This window comes from Pteropus medius, unplaced genomic scaffold (assembly GCF_902729225.1).
Source record: "Pteropus medius unplaced genomic scaffold, Ma_sr-lr_union100, whole genome shotgun sequence".
In the NCBI taxonomy this organism is placed as follows: domain Eukaryota; kingdom Metazoa; phylum Chordata; class Mammalia; order Chiroptera; family Pteropodidae; genus Pteropus; species Pteropus medius.
In genome coordinates, this window is record NW_024354550.1 from 2,766,314 (window position 1) to 2,791,242 (window position 24,929).

At 34.3% G+C, this 24,929-nt stretch overlaps 1 long non-coding RNA gene across 1 annotated transcript; it reads left to right on the forward strand.

Annotated features, from left to right (window-relative positions):
• The first annotated feature begins 465 nt into the window (after positions 1–465).
• Positions 466–19,000, forward strand: LOC120596574 (uncharacterized). Its single transcript, XR_005651196.1, has 3 exons — positions 466–844; positions 6,669–6,981; positions 18,101–19,000. It is a non-coding gene; the product is annotated as an uncharacterized LOC120596574 (long non-coding RNA).
• The last annotated feature ends 5,929 nt before the right edge of the window (positions 19,001–24,929 follow it).

Consider the following 24,929-nt stretch of genomic DNA (forward strand, 5'->3'; position numbering starts at 1 on the left):
GTACCAGCCCACTGCCCAGGGGTTGGGGATGCCTGATATAAAGCATATTTAGCATTTCTCTCTTTTTATAGATGATCTATGAGTATAAATGCTTTTCAAATCAGAGTGACAAGATATAGTAATAAGTTAAATTTGCTTTTGAATTGTTTAGTATTGGTCACACTTTAGAGTTACAATTCAGAGTTATTTTTTAATAGCTGTTCAAAAATTTATAAAATTGTAGGAATGCTATATATGCATGATTGATAACGGTGGTTTTACAAACTCATTAGAAGGATTAAGGTAGGAGAAAAGTACTGTCAGCACGGATTTGTTAATTATATCATTGTAAAGCTTAAGATAAGTTTTTAAAAATCATTTTTTCAAAAGCTTGCCTGATTTGATAGATAGTTCTTAAGATGATTTCCAATGATCTTTGCTTCCTGGTATCCACATCTGTTCAATTATCTCCTGCTGAGTGTGTGCTGGACCTAAGGACTTGCTTCTAAAGGATGTCACTTCCAAGATTAGGTTGTAAAAAACAACTACTTTCATTTTGCTCACATTCTTTCCAAGGCTCCCTTGTTTGTTCATTCTGGAAGCCACCTGCCTGTGGAGAGGCCTTCAAGGGCAGCCTCTAGGCAACAGCCTGAAAGGAACTGAGGTCTGCAGACCATTTGTCAGTGAGGGACAGAATCCTGCCAACAACCACATGAGCTTGAAAGTGGATTCACTCTCAGCTAAACCCTGAGGTAAATGCAATTTCCTCCTTATGAGAAACTTAGAGCCAAAGGACCCAGCTAAGCTACAAAGAAGTGTGTCTCACAGAAACTGAGATAAATGTTGAAAGCCACCATATTATAAGGTAATTTCTTACATAGCAATCGAAAATTAATATTGAAATTTCAGTGTTACTCCCTTGCAGTGGTAGTGTGATTATTTATAAATTACTTAAGCTTTTTATGTTTTGATGTGGTTATTTGTAAACTTCGGGATAATAGTAGCACCTACCTCACAAGATTATTGTAAGAACTAATACAGTGAATTAATCCATAGTAGGACTACAGAGCAAGAGCCTAACATGTGTTACCATTCATTGACACAGTCCTAGAAACTGTGAAAATATAATTGACGGCTACTAGAAAGGGGCATGGCAGCGGTTTTCCTAAGCTGAGACTGAGTCACTTCTTTAGTGATGGCATCTGATGTGACTAGCAATTGAATATGATATTATCTGAATTATTAATTTTGAAAATTTGAAAAAAAAGTTGCAATCGAGTTCTCAGTTTTCTATTTAGCACCAAAATATTTAGAGTATAATTGTAAAACCTCAAAGATGGATTAAGCTCTTAAGATGAAGGCATCTTATTTTGAAGGCAGAAGTTGAAGGTCAATATTGTTGATAATTAGAAAATGTGGAAAAGGAGCTTAATATTTTCTCCTATTGTTAGTTTTTCCCTGTGGATTCTTTAGACACCCAAGAGTTGTGAATTAGGATTGATGTTTGTTTGTCACAAATGCCAATAAAATATATAAAAAATTGCATTGTATTTATCAGATTATCATATTCCTCTAATACATTAATTTAGATAGTAACTATTAAAAATTTGTATCTATAATTACTACTTGGTAAGTATTAAATCAAATCTTTGGTATTCTTTTAAGTTGAGCTACAAAATCAAAATACACTTCTACCCTCAAATCCTTTTTCTGGTCATTTCTCTTTTCATCATGCATTTTCTTGTGGAATGTTTTAAAAAGCTAAATGCACATCTGGGAGAAGTATAGGTGGCCAAGATTAAGAGGACAGTTAAGTTAAGGTCTTTCCAACATAATTTAATTGGGGGAGGGGGGTTTCGAGTTCCAGAAACCTCACTATTGGGGTAGAAAAGCATTTTGAGGAACGTGATTGACTAGTGGCCCTTGCCAGAGTAATTTGTATTCTCTTTCCGGCCAACTGCAATAATATCAACTTGAAGTGATAAGGATACTGCTAAATTTACTTTAATTAATGTCAGGTCCCTGAGTAATAAATCACTATTAATTCATGAGTTAGTTTTTGGAAATTGCCTAGTCTTTTTGGCTGCCATTAAAATTTGGCTGAGAAAGTCTCCCACTTGTTGAGTCCTGCCTGCTCAAACATTTCCTTCACTGTTCTTACTTTTTCAAGGTGAGATTTCATCTGAGTTGAAGGTATATAAAATAACTTTCATTTTCTTAACTAGAATCCCAACAAAACCTTCTTAGCATTGCCAATCCTTCATGTAGACTTATTTCTATCAGAAGAATTATTAACTACTTTATTTTAGACATTTTCGTAATTCTCCTACACTTATATGTTGTGTTTTTTTCCCCCAGAAATCCTCCAAATAGATTCTTATTAATAACATGGATTTTAGAAAAAGAAAATATCTACATGACAGAAAAAAACTGGACTTTTAACTTCATTTTTCAACATTTTCTTGCAGGGGCAATAAGATACACAAAAAACTACATCTCCTTCCTCTTCTGTCTCTATAATTGAGAGAATTTCCTTCTCAGCTTTGGATCATTCTTGTAGAACAGCTTTTTGGTGCTGAGGGCTGTTTCCTAAAGCTTCCTTTTTAGTTAAATTTTGTCTTGCAGCTCATTCTTCTATTGGTTGACTTCATTCTTTAGAGTTTGCACTAACTTGTGCATGCAGGTAACACAGGTAAAATCCTCCTCTGAGATGATCTTATGAAAGTGTAACATTCTGTGTAGCTATGTCTCCTTGATATTTAACTGTAGGTCATTTCACATTTCATTAAATTTAAAAGATACAAAATAGCATAATTCACAAATTGTGGAATATTCTTAACAGTTATAATATGTATCGGTTCTTCAGATTCTCTGAGAAATGTTGTCTGACCCAGGGTAACGAGCTTTCTCAATGCATTACGTTGTCAGTCAATGACTATGCTAAACTACCACATTAGGAATCTGGCCAAGCTATTGAGTCAATTTTCAATTAATTTGGTGGGAGGTATGAGACTGAAAGAGAACTGGGCTGAGTTTGTAAGTCTGCCGCTGACACCTGACACTCACCACAGACAGTTTATTGAATCTCATTTCACTTCTATTAATTCAATGAGAGGGGGATGGTTGGACTAGGGAGTTTCTTAAATCTTTTCCATATGAATCATCCTACATATTCATCTATATCCAGTGCATTTGCTTATCACATTTTGGAAGGAACAGATGCAAAGTAAGGATATAAAGATTCAGTTGGTAGTTTTTCCCCTTTAATGTCTGGTAATGTAAGGTTAGGTTTGAAAGAAGAAATAAACCATTAATAAAATTGAGTTGAAAATTATCTGTGGATTTTTGAATTTACATGAATCTAATTTATTGTAAAAATTTAGAATTGAATATTCTTCTTCATAGAATCACTGCTAAACAATTGCATATTTTTCTTTCAACTCTTCTTCGGATGTAATAATTTCTGAGTACTCTCTCTTTAGTCATCGCTCCTTCGTGTTCTCATGAAGCAACTAGTTCCTTAAAAGCTTTGAGTTCATTTATTCTTCCACTGTGATTATGAGATCCTCATTTGCACACAATCAAAAAGCACATCTATTCCAATGTTGTTATACTTGAGTGATTTGCTAGCTTCATGCAAACAGTAATTTTTGTGGGATATAGATGGGAATCACTGGAAAAGAGAAGACAGAAGAATTTTGTAGCATTGTATAAAAACTCATAAGAGTGGATTGTTTTAATTGCCTCCTCTTCACCCCATTGATGATGAGGGATTCCCACACTAGAGTCATGGGGGATGGTCAAATGCACAACACCCAACACCAGACAGATGAGATAAGTAGCAGTTTACTAGTCACGTATACTGATGACCTGGGGAAGGAGGACACCACATACCACGTGGATGTTGCACTTGGGTGCAGAGTGAACAACCAGGAGCTGTGGGAGGCAGACTTTGTAGTATCAAGAGAGTGAGGTACTTTGATATCCACATAAGTTTATTTGAATAATCCACAGGCTAGCAGAGAACTGAAATTTGCTGCTGAAGGTTAAGCAGGAACTGTGCTTTATCCTCTTAATAAAAAGGGTTGTTTGACTAAGGAATCTTATCCACAGGAACAGAGAGGAGAGGGGAACTTGTAGTTAGGCCATTAGAGACCCTCTCAATTTTAGCAGATATCAAGCAGGAAATAATATTGAATCTTATTTTCACTCCTTACGGTATATGAATATGTGAAGGATTTTCTTAATCCTAAAGCAAAATGATGAGAACTAAGAAGATCATATTTAAATAAAATACAAGTAACTTTTATAAGTGAGACATACAGACTAAGTTTTTAGAGTTTAATATCAGGAAATAAGATGTCATCAAGATCCAGGAGAAACTTTGTTTGGATAGAAAGAGCTGGATGAGTTTTACATCCTTTCAGTTTTAAGCTTTTATGGTTTTTTTAATCATCTGATGGATATTGTTTGTCTTTCTCATAGATTTCATTGATAAATACCATTTTCAGATTTAAATTTCTCTTTTTGTTTTAAGGTCTTTCATCCTACATAATGTAAGCTCTTTCTGCATCTTACAAGGTTGAACTTGATTTTTCCAGTGTATATTTTCTTTGGCTTCACAGTATAAATTTGTATTTGTGATTTTAGGTTTTCTCAGCATCTTTTTTATATAAGAAAACACTTTGTAAATGGCAATTCACTAAGTTGATCCATAAGTAGTAGTAAATAAGTTTCAACAAGTTTTTAATGAGAAGAAACTGTTCAGAATAATAATATTAGTGATGAACCTAATGTTATTGAAAGATTATTTTTCAATACATGCTATTGCAAGCTACAATTTTCTATGGTGGGAAATCTTGTGTTTAGAGTAACCAACTCAGTCCCATTTTCCTGGGACTTGTTTAAGCCCTGAAAGTCCTGTGTCCCCTGAAACCCTTCAGTCCTGGCAAACCAGTACATTTGGTCACCTGAGTTGTATTCCTATTAGAGCTTCTATTTCAGCAGGTCAGAAATAGATACAAGGTCACTGGTATATAACTTCATAAAATATGTTATCGATTGCTGTATCCTTAGTACTTAAAAGGTTTCAGGTATATAGTAGATTTTTCAATAAATATTTGATATCAGAATAACTGAGGCTATAGCTTATAGGCATCATCTAATTAAATCAGAAAGAGAAGCTGCATCTCACTGGAAGATCATCCTAAACTGTTAGGGATCAACTCTTTTAATTTATGTGAGATAAAATAGTTCTCTGACTTGAGGATATCCCAGCAAAAGTGTGATGAATCAATTGAAAGGCATGGATGTTTCAAAATGCGAATGTGAATGAGTTTGTAATGAATATTGTTGAAACTTAACTCCCCAGTTAAAAAGTCAGATGCTTGTTTATCGTGTTAATCAAAACATCTTTCTGACATATTCAAACTTCTGTGATTACTGATTTCACCAAACCTCTAATGAGATTGTAAGTGACTACCTAAGTCTGACGACAGAGAATAGATTGCAGGAAACACAAACTTGAGAAGGGGCTCGGAGTCCACCTGCTGTAGTCTGTCCAGCAGAGGGCGTTGGTGTACCTACGCAAAGATCAAGGCTCACCCAGGGATGAGTGGTGATGGTCCGCGAGATGCGTACAGTGCTGAAAACTCACACTGGGAAAATATTTCACGCAAGAAAAAAACTGAGACCACCTGGTACAAATGCAGCTCCATCTTGCATAAGTCATGGTTACCCACTGAGCAGTCTAAATCACTCACAAATGTATGAAGTCTCAGAACTTTATTTCAACATAAAATAAAACAAAAACAACACGCTAGTCATCTATATTTCCTGAGATTTGATGTACTGCAAAGCTCATTTTAGAAAAAAATTCTCAGTACTTCAAACCAAGAAAAAGAAAACGAATGTATAAAGTCTAAAGATGTACCTAAAGAGAATCTTAATTATTTTTCTAGTATTTATGATGATGATAATAGCACCATAATAATAATATCTAGCATGTTTAGTGTTGTAAAGTTTTCAAACTTATACTCACATTATTTTAAACATATCAATCTGTTAAGGTATTTAAGACCCTGGCTACGCTTTCTGTTTTACATATAAAACATCTATACAGAGTAATTAAGTGATTTATTTAAGGACACATAACTTGGTGGATTCGAGCAAATTATTTTGAATACAAGTCTATTTCTGTTCATCATCTGTACTTACATATGGCATTCTCCAATTACATACCACATATAAAATAGCACTTTTTTTATCATTTATTCTCATTATGCTATTAACTAAAGACACATATTTCTTACAACTATTAAGATAATTTCACTAAGACTTAATTTGATATCTAATTTGATTTGTGTCCTAAAATATTAAATTTCCCTACACATGTTAATTCAGAAAAGATTAGTGAAGTTTTCCAAAGAGCAGGAGAAATTATTTGTACAAGAAAGAAACACTATTTCTAGATATAGATGAACATATTTTAGAACTTTAAGAAAGACACAAAGCATCTTTGAGAATGAGTGGAAAATGGTGAAATCAAGGAAGTTCTATGATCAACAATGATATCTAATTTCCTTTGCTGAGGATGAAGAGGAAAATAAGGTCTCTGGGGCAGCTTCTAACATGCCCATGGCAGAATGACATTGCTGAATGATTTTTTTCTGACTTCCATTCTTTTTCAGGGAAGTGACAGCTGTTTGGCTTCTCCCACTGGACCCTGTAGCCATTTGCTACCCTACAGCAAAATCTGGTTGATCACAGTGAGTGAAAAATGGATTCTGTGACTTAGCATTTACATTCTGCCCTAGGGCTGCTGCGCTCCATCATCAAAAACAGACTCTCGTGGGAACCCGTCCTCCAGCCCTGGAAGATACATGGCAGATCCACACCGAAGCTATTTGAATGTATATTTACTTCTGAATACCCTGTGGACCACCTTCTATTATGAACAGATTTTGATCAAACAGATCTTGATCGAGTGCGACCATCTAACAGGTGAGCTGCTCGCCTGGGCTATCAGGAGCTCAACTGAATATGTAGTTTGAATTTGTTGGTGTTAAATATATGTTTAACATTAACTGAATTTTTTAAATTGAGATTTCATAACAACAACAAAAAAAGATTACTGGAGAACAACTGAACCCATAATGTAGAATGGATAGAAATGCTTTATACATACAATATAATTAATTGAATTAACATTCAATTAATTAATATTCAATTAATTAATATTCAATTAATTACATTGTATGTATAAAGCATTTCTATGCATACATCTATGAAATGCCCAGAAACAGTGTTCAGCTGTTACTAAAATGCAATCTTTGAGTTTCCTAGCATTCTTTTTTTAGCTACATACAATTAAAAAAATACCCCAGTTTTGACCCTGATTCCCTTATTCTGTCATTATTTGTCATCATTGGTTGACTTGCTCTATAATTTCATATTTTATGTTGATCAGCCTCAATGTAGTCACTTGAATAAAGACAGATGAACTAATTGGAAGAATTCTTAGTCTCTGTTTCTCTGTTTGAAGTTGTTTATAGTTCAGAATGTAGCTTTTTTCAGCTTAATTTCCACAACTTATATTCCTATTCTTATTTACTACTATTCACATCCCTGCAAGGACTAGAAATGTGATACTGCTTCATTTCTGTAAAAATGCCTTTTATAACTCTTGATTATATAACTCCTTCTCATCTCTACTATAGTAGCTCCTCAAAACTGGAATCAGGAACCCATCATTTTTTACCATTTACCCATAGCACACAGTACTTTTCCTCTTATAGCACTTATTAAACTGTATTCTGATTATCTATGTACTTATTTCTATTCTCCACTAGATTGTAAACTATTTTATTTGTCCATTTATGCAACCAGTGTGTTAACTGTTTATTCATATATCAACTATTTATTGAGCATCTACTATGTGTTAGATAATGGGGATAATATCTCTTTCTCTCTCTCTCTCTCACACACACACACACACACACACACACACACACACACACACACACACACACGCCAAGACACACACAGAGGATCAAAGCAGACATTTTCCTTGAACCATTATGTAGCCATTGAGCTTACAGTTTAGTAGGGCACACAGACATTAATCACATAATCAAACAGATAAAGTGTATAATCATTAAATGTGATAAAAGAAGGAAAAGCATACAGTACCATGAAATTAATTAAATCTAGTCTGGAGGTGGGGCAAGTGGTCAGAAAATAATTCTCTGAGAAAGTAACTTCTGAGCTGAAATCTGAAAGGTGACAGACAGTTAATTAGAGAGAGAGAGGGGAAAAGAGCCAGAAAGTGACATGTTTGAAGTCACAAGGCAGAAAAGAATAGGATAAGTTTGAGGAATGAAAGAAGAACATTACGGCTGGATCACAGAGTAAAGAGAAAAAGAGTAGTAGATGAAGCAGGACAAATAGGTATGGAATGAATTGTGCAGGACCTTGGAAGCCATTTTAGAGGTGTAGACTTCTGTGAAGAATTTTATACAAGGGAGCTACATGATCCTGTGCGAGATTGCTGTGCCTCTACTGTGGAAAATGAATTAGATAGGGTCAGAGAGAATTACTAAGGTGGCTACTGAAATAATTGAGATAAGAGGTGATAGAGTGTAGACTGGAATGGTGGCAGTAGAGACAGAGTAGAAATTACTAGAATGTTGGGATACAAGTATGTTCATTTAGCTTTTGGCAAAGTGGAGAAAAGCTTTCCAGAGGAAAGTTATGAGTGATCAATGTTACTTATAGTTTCTCCACTGTGTCCTGGTCATTACTACATATCCGGCAAAATGTATGGCATGTGGTAAGTGTTTGATACATGTTCGTTCAAGGAAAGACAGAAGAAAGTAAGAAAAGAAAGAAGGAAGGAAGTGGACAATATTTCCAGGCTTCTAGTGGAAAGAAAAAAAATCACTGGAAGACTCTTCACCATTCAAAATTCAGAAATCCTTTCCTGATTTTTGATAGAAAATAGCTTTTAAATTGAATATAATATTTTATTATATATTGATTTGTGTAGTGACTACTTCCAATACTGGACCACAAATGATGCTGCAGCCTGGTCTGCGTACCATGGGAAAAAGAGCAATACTTCTTTATTTTATTATTATTATTTTTTAACTGTTTATTGGAGAAACATTGGTTAATACAATTATATAATTTTCAGGTGTACATTATAATTTGACATCTATATATTCTAATGTGTGTTTACTACCCAAAGTCTAGTTTCCTTCAGCTACCATATATTTGATCCCCTTTATCCACTTCACCCTCCCCCTACTCCCTTATATTTTACCCCCTTTACTCTACCCTATCTCCCCCCTCCTCCCACATCCTCTACCCCTGGTAACCACACATGTGTTCATTGTCCATGTCCATGAGTCTCCGTTTGTTTGTCCTGTTCATTTGGTGCTTTTAGGTTTACATCCCACATATAAGTGATATCACATGATTTTCAACTTTTTCTGTCTGGCTTATTTCGCTTAGCATGATTATCTTGAGGTCCATCCATATTGTCGCAAATGGCAGTATTTCATCTCTTCTTATGGCTGAGTAATATTCCATTGTATATATGTACCACAGTTTCTTTCACCAATCATCTATCGTAGGACACTTTGGTTGCTTCCATGTCCTGGCCACTGTGAATAGTGCTGCTATGAACGCCGGTCTGCAAATATCTGTTTGGATATGGGTTTTCAAGTCTTTGGGGTAAATATTCAGTAGAGGGATTGCTGGATCATATGGTAGATCAATTCTTAGTTTTTTGAGGAACCACCATGCTGTTTACTGTTTTCCTTAGTGGCTATACCAATTTGCAGTCCCACCAGTAGTGTATGAGGGTTCCTTTTTCTCCACATCCTCTCCAACATTTGTTACTACTTGTCCTATTTATTATAGCTATTCTAACAGGTGTGAGATGATATCTCATTGTGGTTTTGATTTGTATTTCTTTAATAGCTAGCGATGTTGAGCATCTTTTCATATATTTGTTGGCTATTTGTATGTCCTCTAGGGCAAAGTGTGTGTTCAGGTCCTCTGCCCATTTTTTGACTGGATCATTTTTTGTTGTTGTTGTAATTGAATTGTATGAGTTCTTTGTATATTTTGGATATTAGGTCCTTATCGGAGGTGTTGCTTGCAAATATATTTTCCTAGTTGGATGATTCTCTCTTTACCTTGTTGATAATTTCTTTTGCTCAGCAGAAGCTTTTTAGTTTAATGTAGTCCCATTAATTTATTTTTGATTTTATTTCCCTTGCTTTTGAGGTCAAATTCATAAAATCCTTTTTGAGTTCAAAGTCCTTGAGTTTAGTTCCTATGTTTTCTTCTATGCATTTTATTGTTTCAGGTCTTATGTTCAAATCCTAATCCATTTTGAATTAATTTGGGTGTGTTGATAGACAAAAGTCTAGTTTCATTCTTTTACAGATGGCCTTCCAGTTTTCTCAGCCACATTTATTAATGAGGCTTTCCTTTACCCACTGTATGTTTTTGGCGTTTTAGTTGAAAATTACTTGCTTATGTAAATATGAGTTTACTTCTGGACTCTCGATTCTGTTCCACTGGTCTGTGTGTCTGTTTTTCTGCCAATACCATGCCGTTTTGATTACTTTCACTTTGTAGTATAATTTGAAGTTGGGCAGAGTGATGCCTCCAGCTTCGTTCTTTTTTTCTCAGGATGGCTTTGGCAATTCAGGGTCTTTTGTGCTTCCATACAAATCTGATGATTTTTTGTTCTATTTCTTTAAAAAATGTCGATGGGATTTTGATGGGGATTGCATTAAATCTGTATAACGCTTTAGATAGTAAGGTCATTTTAACAGTGTTGATTCTTCCAATCCAAGAACACGAAATATATTTCCATTTCTTTGTATCTTCTTCGATTTCTTTTAAAAGGGCCTTGTACTTTTCATTATAGGTCCTTCACATGTTTCGCTAAATTTATTACTAGGTATTTTATTCTTTTTGGTGCAATTGCAAAAATAATTATTTTTTCTACTTCTTTTTCTGATATTTCATTATTAAATTATAGGAACACTATGGATTTTTGAACATTGATTTTTTTATCCAGAAACTTTACTATATTTGCTTATTGTTTCTAGTAGTGTTCTTGTGGAGTGTTTAGGGTTTTCTATATAGAGAATCATATCATCAGCAAATAGTGACAGTTTGACTTCTTTGTTTCCTATTTGGATGCCCTTTATGTCTTTCTCTTGCCTGATTGCACTTGCTAGGACCTCCAATGTTATGTTGAATAACAGTGGAGATAGTGAACAGCCTTGCCTTGTTCCTGATTTTAGAGGGAAGATTTTTAGATTTTCACCATTAAGTATAATGTTGGCTGAGAGTTTGTCATATATGGCCTTTATTATGTCAAGGTACTTTCCTTTTATAGTGATTTTGTTAAGAGTTTTGATCATAAATGGATGCTGTATCTTGTCGAAGGCTTTTTCTGCATCTATGAATATGATCAGATGATTCTTATTTTTTAATTTGTTTATGTGGTGTATCACATTAATCGACTTGCATAGGTTGAACCATCTCTGTGCTCCTGGGATGAAGCCCACTTGATCGTGGTGTATAATCTTTTTAATATGTTGCTGCGTTCGGTTCACTAGTATCTTATTTAGGATTTTTGCATCTGTGTTCATGAGCGATATTGGTCTGTAGTTTTCTTTTTTGGTGTTATCTTTACCAGATTTTGGTATCAGAGTATTATTGCCCTCATAAAATGAGTTGAGAAGTGTTGCCTCCTCTTCAATTTTTTGGAAGAGTTTGAGAATAGGTATTAAATTTCTTTGAATGTTTGGTAGAATTCACTGGTGAAGCCATCTGGTCCTGGACTTTGACTTTTTGGTAGGTTTTTGATGATTGTTTCAATTTCCATACTGCTGATCAGTCTATTTAGATTTTCCAGATCTTCTTGATTCAGTCTAGGAAGACTGTATTTTCTTAAGTACTGGTCCATTTCTTCTAGGTCATTAAATTTGTTATTATATACTTTTTCATAGTACTTTTGCATGATCCTTTGTATTTCTGCTATGTCAGTCATAATTTCCTCTCTTTCATCTCTGATTTTGTTTATTTGTGTCCTTTCTCTTTTTTCTTTCATGAGTCTAGCCAGGAGTTTGTCAATTTTATTAACCTTCTCAAAGAACCAGCTCCTTGTTGTATTTATTTTTTCATTGTTTTTGTTTTCAATGTTATTTATTTCTGCTCTAATTTTGATGATTTCTTTCCTTCTGCTGATTTCAGGCTTCATTTGTTCTTCCTTTCTAGTTTTTAAAGGTGAAGCGTTAGGTTGTTTGTTTGGGCTCATTCTTGTTTTAGGAGATAGGCCTGTAATGATATGAACTTTCCTCTTATGACCGCTTTTGCTGTATCTCAAAAGTTTTGATGTGTTGTACTATCATTATCATTCATTTCTATGTATCTCTTGATCTCTCTTTTTATTTCTTCCCTGATCCAGTTATTCTTCAGTAGCATGTTGTTTTATCTCCATATACTGTGGTTCTTCCTGATTTCTTTTTGAAATTGATCTGTAGTTTCAAAGCATTGTGATCAGAGAATATAGTTGGTATGATTTACGCCCTCATATTTGTTGAGTATATCTGTGTGTCTCAGTATGTGGTCAATTCTTGAGAATGTTCCACGTGCACTAAAGAAGAATGTATAAGCAGCTGTTTTGGAATGGAAGGCTCTGTATATGTCAATTATGTCCAGTTGGTCTAATGAGTCATTTAAAGATGTTATTTCCATATTGATTTTCTGTTTGGATGATCTGTCCATATCAGACAGTGGGGTATTTAGGTCCCCTACTATGACTGTGTTTTGTTCGATCTTTTTCTCCCTTTAGTTCTGTTAGTAATTGCTTTATATAATTCGAGACTCCATGATTGGGAGCATAGATATTAATAAGTGTTAAGTCTTCTTGGTGCATGATTCTCTTTATCATTATGAAGTGTCCCTCGGTATCTTTCTTTACCTTTTTAGTTTGAATAGCGATATTAGTACCGCTACTCTCGCTTTTCTCAGAATGCCATTTGCTTGAAATATCATTTTCCACCATTTCACTTTGAATCTATATTTGTCTTTGGAGCTGAGTTGTGTCTCATGGAGGCAGCATATAGTTGGGTTTTGTTTTTTGATCCATTCTGCAGCTCCATGCCTTTTTATTGGTGAGTTCAGTCCATTTACATTTAGGGTGATTATTGAAATATGAGGTCTTCTTATAGCCATTTTACCTTTTGCTTTCTGGTAGTTCGATGTTTCCATTGCTTCCTTGTTCTTGTGTCTCTGTTTTCTTTATTTTGTTTGGCTTTTGTAGGTTTTGCCTCTGGTTCTTCTTGTTTTATGTTATATACTTCAGTTCTAAATCTTTGGTGTGTGGTTACCATTATGAAAATGTAAAGGATAGTATATATACACACACACACACACACACACACACACACACACACACACACACACATGCACAGTCATCCATTTTCTTCTGCGTGTGCCTTATCTCCATTCCCCTTTGTGAATTTGGATCTTTGAATCCTCCCCTTTTCAGTCATTGTTATCTCAGTTTGTCCCTATATATGTTGTACGTTCATTACTATCTTGCTATAGTCATTCTCTTCTTATTATTTAAGCTTAGAATGTCCTCCTCTTAGTAAGGGTTGCACTCCTCTGCTTCTATTTGCCTGATAGTCACTTTACTTTTAATTATGTACTTTGTTTGGTCATTTTGTTTTAGGTGAGCCGATCTCTTTTAGTATTTCCTGTAGTGCAGGCCTCGTAGTGGAGAATTTCCTCAATTTTTGTATGTCTGGAAAGGTCTTAATTTCTCTTTCATATGTAAAGGAGAACTTAGCTAGATATATTATTCTAGGCTAGTAGTTCCTTTTTCTTAACAGTTTAAATATTTGATTTCTTTCCTTTCTGGCTTGTAAAGTTTGTGCTGAGAAGTCCGAGGATAATCTAATGGGTTTTCCTTTTTAAGTAAGTTACCGTCTTGTTTTTCTTGGCTGTCCTGAGAATTCTGTCTTTGTCATTGATTTTTGATAACTTTAGTACAATGTGTCTTGGTGAAAGCCTTTTTCGGTTGAGATAATTGGGTTGTCTGTTGACTTTTTGAAGTCCAAGCTCCAGCTCATTTCTTAGATTTGGGAAATTCTTGTCCACTATTTGTCTGAAAATGCTTTCTAGTCTCTGCTCCTTTTCCTTACCTTCAGCAATGCCCATTATTCTTGTTTCCTTTCCTGATGGTATCAACTAGTTCTTGAATTTCTCTTTCATTATTTTTCATTCTTCGGTTTTTCTCTTCTTCCTTCTAATTTATTTCTAGATTTCTGTCTTTGATATCACTGATCCTTTCCTCCATTTGGTCGACTCTATTTCCCAAGCTCGCAATTTTTATTTTTCAACTCTTGCAGTGTGTTTTTTTTATCACCAGATGATCTATTCGGTCCTTTTGAGAGTTTCAATCTCGTCGCTCTGCTCATCAAGTTATTTTTTCAATTCCTAAAATTATTGATATGACTTATTTTAAAACTCACTGATTTTTTTTTCAGAATTACTTTCCTGAATTCTCTGTTTTTAAGGAGCACATTTCTATGCCTATGTCTGCAAGCTTATTTTCTGGAGATTTTTCTGTTTCTTTCTGAGATGCCTTGTCACCTTGGTTGTTCATGGTGTTTAATGGACTATTTCTGTGCCTGGGCATTAATGGAAGTGTATTCTGTTGTTTTTCCAGAAAGATTTATTGTATAAAGGTCTCTTTTTAGTCTGCTGCAAAGAAGGTGCTTTTCTTTTGGTTTCCAGTAGGTGGTGTCTAAGCCTCTTGGATCCTTGCTTTATATAAAGCCTAAATGTCTTTTTTATATTTTTGTAGATATTTAATCACACTTGCTACTCTCTGTTTCAGTCCCTGTCAGTGTTAGCAATAGTTTCTGTAGCGTTTGTTCAAATTCCCCTGGGGCTCTGCAGTATTCAATCTTGGAGGTTATGGAAGGAGGAGCCCTCTGGGTTGCGAGTTGGGGGCTGTGGCTCAGCCTCGGTTTTGCAACCAGGGCTGGTAAAAATCAACTGTTGTTTCTCTGCGGTTCTGTCCCGCTTCTCTCTGCTTTCTGCCCTTACACCTGGGCCTTGCCGCCGGCTGCATGGAACTCACCACTCTCCCAGGCAGTGCTGTTCAGGGAAGTCGCCACACCTTCTCCCTTCACCATCTTTTTGCAGGGAGCTTCAGCGGCTTTGAGAGTGAGCCTCTTTATTTCTCCCAGTCCTCTGCTCAACACCCGGGGTCTGACCTGTGGTAGCTCTTATGCTCAGATCCCACGCTCAGAGGAGCTGGTGTGCAGTTTGGGTGTTTTTTTTGTTGTTGAGTTTTAGATGTTTGGCTTATTGTTGTTTCAAGGGGAGAGATCTGAGGACGTCTCTCACTCCACCATGTTTCCCAGAAATCCCCTATACTTCTTTAATACTATCTGCCATTGGTATGCAAAATAGAGAAGGAGGTCGAATGAGCATCACATATAGATTCCTCTACAAATTAAGCTATAACACCTGTGTTAATTCGTGATAGAAATTCTACTTTCTATGTGTTACATATGCTCAGATAACACACACACATACATACACACATACCTCCACATATACTTATACATTTTGTTATTTTTTTGCCTCAATTAGAATTATCACTTTTAAAAACATGATAGTTCAGTTTATGTTAATGACCTTCTGTTTGACCACTTTATCTATTGCATATAGTATTTATATGGGTTCAAAAGATAAATTATTAACTCATTTTTATGGGAAAAAGATAAATTCAAGAACCCCTGAACTTTTTTTTTCTAGTTTTATTGAGAAATAATTGACATACATCACAGTGTAAGTTGAAGGCATACAGCATGATGATTTGATTTACATATATTGTGAAATAATTACCACAATAGGTTCAGCTAACATTCACTTTATCATATAGATTCAATAAAAAGAAGAGAAAGAAGAAAAACAATAACGTTTCTATGTGTGATGAGAACTCTTGGGATTTATTCTCTTAACAACTTTCACATGTACCATTCAGCAATGTTAGCTGTAGTCATCATGTTGTACATCACACCCCTAGTACTTATTTATCTTATGACTGGAATATTGGACCTTTTGACCATCTTCCTCCAATTCTCCCTCCCCCACATCCCACCTACAGTAACCAGAAATCTGATCTCTCTTTTTCTATGAGTTTGTTTGTTTTTAGATTCCACTTATAAGTGAGATCACACAGTATTTGTCTTTCTCTGTATGACTTATTTCACTTAACATAATAGTAGGATTTTTCTAATTTTTTTTTTAATGATTGAATAATAGTCCATTGTATATATACAACATTTCTTTATTCACTTATCCATCAGCGGACATCTGGGTTTTATTCCCCATGTTTTGGCTATTGTAAATAATGCTGTTATAAACGTGGGAGTGCAGATATCTTTTTGAGTTAATGTTTTCGTTATCTTTGGATATATTCACAGAAGTGGAATTGACTGGTTATATGCTAGTTTTAGTTTAAATTTTTTGAAGATCTGTATTACTTTTCATAGTGGTTGTGCCAATTTACAATCACATCACTAGTGCATAAGTGTTCCCTTTTCTCCACATCCACAACAGCATTTGTTATCTCTTGAATTTTTGACGACAGCTATTCTAACAGGTATGAGGTGATATCTTATTGTGATTTTAATTAACATTTCTCTAATGACTAGTGTTGTGGAGCATCTTTTCACATATCTGTTGGCCTTTTGTATATCTCCTTTGGAGAAATGTCTATTCAGGTCCTTTGTTTATTTTTTTAATTGGATTATTTGTGATTTTTTTTGCTATTGATTCATATGAGTTCTTTATATGCTTTATATATTAACCCCTTATCAGATAGATGATTTGCACATTTTTTTCTCATTTTATAGGTTGCATTTTAACTTTGTTGATTGTAGCTTCTGCTGTGCAGAAGCTTTGTAGTTTAATGTAGTCCCACTTGTTTATTTTTTATTTTGTTGCTTGTACTTCAGTTGTCATATCCAAAAAATCATCACCAAGACCTATGTCAAGAAGCTTTGTTCCTATTTCCTTCTAGGAGTTTAAAGCCTCACATTTAAGTCTTTACTACATTTCAAGTTAATTTTTGTGTCCCTGAACTTTTATTGCTTTTCAAAAGCACCAGTTTTTGGATTGAGATCATATCTGTTTGCTCTGTTTGCTCTAGCCCACTATTGATCTATTACTCCCTTTCCAGCAGCTTTTTTTCTTACCATCATAGAAATTTCTAGTTCACCAATGATATAAACTTAACTTCTCTCTCTGCAGTGTTTAGATTCTCAGATCTCTTCCATGGTGACCTAAAAGCTCCTCCTATGAGTGCTGTAAAAATTTTTTTTTAATTCTTATATAGTGTGTCTTAAAGGGCTTCTAAAGAATCAAGTGCATATTTGGCCCCCAAAAGTTCAGAAGTTCAAACTGCCATCTGAACCTTTGAATACATTCTACTAACAAAGCTAACATAAGAGTTAGTTCCCTCTGTCATTAAAAGATGACATTAATTGCTCTCAAATTCCCAAATGAAAGAAGACTAAGCAGAAGTATGCAAAGCTAATCCTCATCAACCCATAGATACTAAAACTCAACAGGAGATCACAGGAGAAACATCTAGTCTTTGGCAGCCTTTGTTTGCCCCAGTATAACAATGCTGAGAGTCAAATGAAAAAATTCAGTGCAAGAAGATGCCATCATACTGTTTCTGCCTGGAATAAATTGCTACTTGATGGTCCAAAAAAATTGAGCGGATGAATATTTACTTGAAAAAGAAACATATATAGGGAAATTAAATAAAATGAACTGTGTTAAAGGCTTCTGGTGCTTAATCTTTTCTGGTTGTCCTCTTCTTCCTGGCACGAGACAGGGAAATCGTGCTTCTCTGCCCTTTCATTTAGGTTGGACTCTGTGTCTAATTTCTGCAAAACTATTATGAGAAGATATGATATGTGTTGTTTTTTATGGGCCAGAGCATTAATTACTGCATTTTAGTTCCCTGCTGCATTGACCAAGAGAGTGCTTTCTACAGGTGATACAGCTGAAATGTGGTGGATACCAACCAGCTCATCAGAGGCTACTGAGTAATTGCATGGACAACACTTGCTGCAGAGAGTCATCAGAAACTCACATAAGCAAGAAATAAACATCGACTATGTTAAATCTCTGAGATTTAAGGTCTCTTCCCATGCTCTCACCTGGTCAATCCTGATTAACGCAGCTGACCTTAGGGAAAATGTTAATTTCTTATCAATTGCAACAGCGCTACCAGATTTTGGATGGTTGCATCCAATATGAAGGAATTACGAGAGCCACAATAAATGACGATAATGTATATCTATTCCTCTGGTCATGGCTTGGTTCTCCCTAGGAAGTATGGGTTTAGAATAAACTGCCCGACGTGTGGGGATAATCTCAAATACACTCCATCATTTTTTAAAAGTCAAGTTTATTGAAGTATAATTCAAATATATAAAAAGTCATCTTTTTAAAGCATGTACTTTTATAAATCTTTATTAATGTACGCAGTCTTGTAACCACTACTTACATCAAGACAGAGATAATTTCAATTGCACCCAAAATTTTCCTTGTACTCCTTTGTTGCAATCAATCCTCTTCCTTTATCCCCAGCTTCCTGGCAATCACCACTCTGATTTATGTCCCTTATTTTTTGCTCTTTCCATCTAAGTAGAATCATACAGCATATAAGCCTTATATGTCTGGCTACTTTAGGTTACTTTAGGTTATTTTAGGTTACTTTCGGTTAGCATAATGTCCACATTGTTGCAGCAATAGTTCATTTATTTTTACTGCTGAATAGTACTTAATTGTATGGAATTATCACAGTTGATCAATTCTTCAGTCGGACATTTTGGGTTGTTTTTAGTTTGGGGCAATTATGAATAAAAAAATCTATGAACATTCATATACATGTATTTGTGTGGAGGTGTGTTTTCATTACTTTTAGGTAAATACTTAGAAGAGCTATTGCTTGGTCATATGATAAGTGTATGTTTATTTTTAAAAACTACATTGCTGCATTGCTCACATCTTGTACTTACTTGAATCTCTTCCTTGGTAAGTTGTTTGCTCATTTTTTAATTTAGATTTTGTTTCTTTATTATTCAGTTATAGTATTCTAGATCTATTAGATGATATATTCTAGGCATAAATCCCTTACCAGATAGATATATGTTTCCTGCATCATTTTTTAAATCAGATAATCTCAGGTCAAAAGGACTTTCTGAGGGATTGAGAATATTAAAGAACAGGGATAGAGTGAAGATCTGAGGGAAAAAATGAGTATTTTATCCCTCTGCCTTTCTAGAAGGCAGAGAAATAACTGCATTTGTTATTGAGGGGAAATAACAATACATAAAGAATATATACATAGCCTCATGCTTTCATATGTACAAATGGTGTAACTTCTCTATCACCTTCTTTCTTCTCTACTTTTATAACTGCCATGAGGCAGCAACAACTGTATGTCCCCAAATGCCTCAAGACTTTGTCTCAATTCAGGGTGTCTTAAAGACAGCTCTGATAGGTATTCTTTTGTACAAATGTATGATTAAAAGATTTCAGCATTTTCTTTCACTGTGACATATTATTCTCAGAAAAAGAACTTAAAATTATATGGATCTTTGAAAACCACCTCAGCAAATAGGAAAAATTGCTTATATTCTGGAAATTTTGCTTGTGATGTTAATTTAATTTTTTTTTTTTTTTTTTTTTAGAATCAAAAGGGTTTATCACTAAAATGACTTATGGTAAGAGAAAGCAGAATCATTCAAGTTTTTCTTTCTCAAAGATACTTTGTAAACTTATTCTGAAAAATTTGGTAGCCTTATTTTCTACATTAATTTAACTTTTTTCATGGTTTATAAATTATTACTGACCAACAAAGGAGTTTTGACTAAAACTCAGATCATAATTTTCCATATAATATATGTATTTTTGTTCAGTATCTCCTGGATTATGAAGAGCTACTCTCAAGAAGTTCATTTTAATATGTCATTGATAATATTTATAATAGTACTGTTACATTGCATTTATTATTTATGAATACTGAGAGATTAAAAAAGTTTTCTCTCCTTGAAGTTGATAAATATGTTAAGATTAAGAGATTAATTACTAAAACTCCACCTTCAAAAATGCATTTGAAAGAATATTATGAATTAAAAAATTTTGTGCAATCAAGAATATCAAAGTAGTCTACAGCCATGCCACCCTGAATGTGCCAGATCTCATCTGATCTTGGAAGCTAAGCAGGTTCGGGCCTGGTTAGTACTTGGATAGGAATACCAGAAGCTGTAGGTGTTAAAAAAAGAAAAAGAACAAAGAATATCAAAGTATTGACTTTATATAATTTCAAGTCATTGACCCATCAGTGGAACCCCACTTCCATGGAGGAACACTACATTCTTTTCTCCATGCTTAATTCATATCACACAAAATAATCTCCCTTCCTTATTATTCATACATGATTTTTAAGTTCTTTATTCTGTGCCAACAAAATTTATTTCCATGTAATGTCAATATGATTTAATACATAACAAAAGTAGTTATTGAAGTAGAACTTATAAAATGAAGAAGATAAGCTCCCCAAAGCCAATAATGACAAAAAAGAGATAAATAGTAAGGCTTGCCGAGAATCTCTGAGGTTTGTGTTTTATTTCTCAACAAAGTAGAAGAAATTATTAGCCATCTCTTTGGTTTAGGATTTAAACTCTTTAGGGAGCTGGGTCAAATCAAATAAAAATGGACATGACAAAGGTAAAGCAATTGCACCTTTATGGGTTTACTGTTTTATAGCAGTAATAATCATCATTTATGCCAGGCCTTATTCTTAATGCTTTACACATATGAATAAATTTAATCCTTTAACCCATTGTGATTGATACTATTATTAAACTCATTTTATAGATCAGAAAAAAGTCACACAGCTAGTAAATGGCAGAGTCAGAATTGCATCCTTGCAATTGAGAAAAAAAGTCCATGATTTTATCCATCATGCTATGCTACCTCTCAATTAAGCTAATCAGTAGCTCAAAATTATTCTCTCTCATAATTTATTATTATTATCATTTCTATTATTATCATTTGTTAGCTAAAAGTTTACAAGGACATAAGATTTTTGTATTCATTGCTCAAAATATTTTTGCATTCTCTTTTTGAATTGTCTCGGAAAACTGAGCACTTTTTGAATATCTATAATGCTATAAAATTAAATCTTTTAAATGTGGTTTGAATTTTGGAAACAAGGATATTAAAACCCAGTCAATCAAAGTCGGATATAATTCCAAACAAGATCGTTAACCAATGCCACCATAATAAATAAATAAATAAATAAATAAATAAATAAATAAATAAATAAATTTCTGTTGTGACTTAAGCTGGTACTTATTTCAGATCTAAAATGTTTAGAGAAGGGACGACAACAGTTTTGTAGTTTACTAAGTTCTGTAGCTTACTGAGGTATCTACAAACTTGAAGAGGCAACTTCGGTAACATACATTCTGATATGTTTTATTAAAACAGACAATAATAACAATTCATAGATCTATACCTAGTGTCTTCCTTTAACTCATAAACAGGCTTGGATGTTTTTGAATTAATAATAGAACCATCACTTGAATGCTCCGTATTTAACTTAACATTAGGAAGTTTATACTCACTGTTGTTTATATTCAGTAGAAAACATATTTTTTCTTATAATTTAACTTTATTTATGGGTATTATACATATTTATCTGTCCAGCTCTTTTACAAAAGAATTCAATTTCTCTTTTCTGGTTCAAATGTGCAATGTCTGCCTATTCTTGAATAACAGATAAGTAAGTTGTAAAGCACACTCTGGACCATGTTGTTTCCTGTCACTTAGTATGGTAGTATAGACTGGTCTGTCTAAATGTGTATATACTCTAAGAAAATGTTTCATCTATTTATTATTCTGGGCTAAAATGAAATAAAACATTTGTATAATATTTTCAGAGTACCAGTATTAATCAGAAATTAAAGGTATAATTTAGATAAATCTTAGTGTTTGAATGTAATTTCTAATAGTGCGATATAGTGATGTTTGATGTCAACCAGTGGTTCTCAACCAAGAACAATTCCTTGGCAACGTCTAGAGATCTGTTTTATTGTCATAACACAGGGGTATATTACTGTCATTTAGGGGGTAGAAACCAGGGATGCTGTTGAACATTCTACAATGAACAGGATAGCTCTTCACAAGAAAGAAATATCTAGCCCAAAATGTCAATAGTTCTAAGGCTGAGAAATGAACTACAAATTAAGACAATAATAATAGTAAGTTAAAATGATTATTTGAGGACATAGACATAAAATTAAGGCAAGCAGATAACCTTTAAAATGTTTTTAGAATACCAAATGTAATATCACAGATTGCTTTCCTCTTCAACTTTCAAGATTCATTTGGAATGCCATGAGAACAAGTAGTTCTAAGTCAACTATTACTGAGATATATGTTCACTAGATTTTGTGGATATAACCTTATTTGAAAAAGGTTCTTTGCAGATATAATTAAACCCAAGGAATTTGAGATGAGATCATCTTGAATTATTTGGGTTGGCCCTAAATTCAATGACAAAAGTCCTAATTACACAGAGAAGAGGTAAACACAGGTAAGAAGTCCATGTGAAATTGGAGATATGCAGCCAAAGAACGCTTGGAGCCACCAGAAGCTGGAAGAAGTAAGGAAGGATTCTCTCCTAAAATATTGTAAAGGAGCATGGCTCTGTTGACACCTTGATTAGAGACTGGGCTTGAGAACTATGAAAGAATAAATTTCATTTCTTTTAAGTCACCAATTTGCAGTAATTTTTATGAGAACCCCAGGAAATTAATATACCTGCTAATTTTCCCTGATCAAAATAACACTTACAAAAAATAATAATAACACTTTATAGACACGGAAGGTTTAGAATAGTTGAGAAGATGAGAGTGGACCTATCCGAATTGCCAATAAAATGGGCCAAAAGAACTTCTGAGCCAAATCAGTCTCTCTGGGAGCCCTCTACTGGACATTATGTCCAGCCAGACTGAACAGGTCATGAAAGATGAGCTCTGCAGAGACACTTGTCCAAAAGCCAAGACCAGAACGAAAATACACTTAGAAGGTCAAGGCCAGAGAGGTGAAGTTTCTTAGGACATTTACCCCATGGCCTTTATTTTATCTTGAATGTGAAGAACATAATACGTAGTATGCAACATACCAGACAAAAATAAGCCCTGTTGTGAGAGAATTCTTTAAGGATTACTTTTTTACTTCATTCAGAACACAAAAATCATGAGTCTAGTATGGACAGCTTACTAAATCCAGGATTCATTCATTGAGCAGATATTTATTGAGTCTATTGTTCTAGATATCTGTCCATGGAACCCCAGCAGTAAGTTCTTTAACTCAGGATTTTATGAAGTGAACACATGGATTTGTTGGTAATGAATGACCCAGAGACCAATAATAAGAGCCACAGAGTGTTTACCACGCCTTCTTGGACATGATAAACTCTATACAAATATAGGCATTGAAGTTTGGCACTTCATTTTTCTGGGGTAAGGAGCTCATTACACTCTTTAACCAGGATGACTGAAAGAATAGTGTTCTTTTCTATTATACTTACAAAATCAGCCTTGGGTTCTATGTTCATTTTTTTAAAGACCTTATTACTAGTCTACCTTACTCTTCATATGCCTTTATTCCAAATGTAGTTTTTAACTATTTATAGCTTTACTTGATGTTAATGAAGGATTTGTTTTTCTTCACTATTTCTTAGAGAATTCTGGATGGGGCTATGAGACACTCAGTGCTACATATACTTCGGTGGCTGTAGGATCAAGACTCTTATCTCTGGCGGGGAGGTGGAAAGGTACTTTAAATCCCCTTTGGTGGTAAAGGTTATTCATTGATCAGAAAGGGCTTAATGAACAAATTGACTTGTTGATCAAAAACTTGTCATGATGCTTCCTGTGTAACATTAATTATCTCCTGAGTATCGGCTTACCAGCCTTCACAGTTCAGTAGTGATTTGCACAAGAGCTGTATAGTTTAGTCATTTCATAGCTAATGCTTTTCACGTGGGATACAAAAGCATTATTATGTCTTTGGGAGTGACTCAAAATGATCTTAGAAAATCTTCACTAACTTGCTTGAAATTTTAGGAATATATTATGTAATTTCTTCTTTTAAAAACACATTAGTCTACATATTTTAAAAACTCAAATGGTATTTTAAACCTTTTCTAAAGTTATTTATGCTTGTAGCCTTCCCAGCTCTTACAGTCGAGTCTCTTAGCTTTGCTGCCTATGGAGTGTTTTTCTTTTATCAGCTGAAAGTAGCATCTATTCATTATTAAACCTAAATTATCCAGGGATTAATCAGTTGTATATCAACTTTTTCCTCCTCTTCTTCTTGCTGCTTTGAACTCACAATTCTGGCGTTTTTGTTTGTTTGTTTATTACCATTGCCTTCAAGGAGTGGAAAGAGAAAAAACACTGAAAGTCAAATTAGACATTACCACTGAATTTAACTTTAAAGATGTGAAAATGGAGTCAAATTTAATAACTAAAATTAGAAAGTGATCTCTGGATTGATTTACCTTGTTGCTCATTAGCATTGACATTCAAGTTGATTGTAGTGAAAAATGTCCTAATGTTCAGTTTAATTTTGAATAGCTTCTTGGAGGTAAGGGATTCTGCTGGCAAGCCCTGGGTGCATTTGTGGGTAAGTTGGGAAACTGCTTCTGGAAAATGCAGTGGTGGGAAAGCAACACTATTGCCCTGCTTTCAGAGTCCATTCCAAGTAACTAAAATGTGCTTCGAAATCTTTTGCAAATA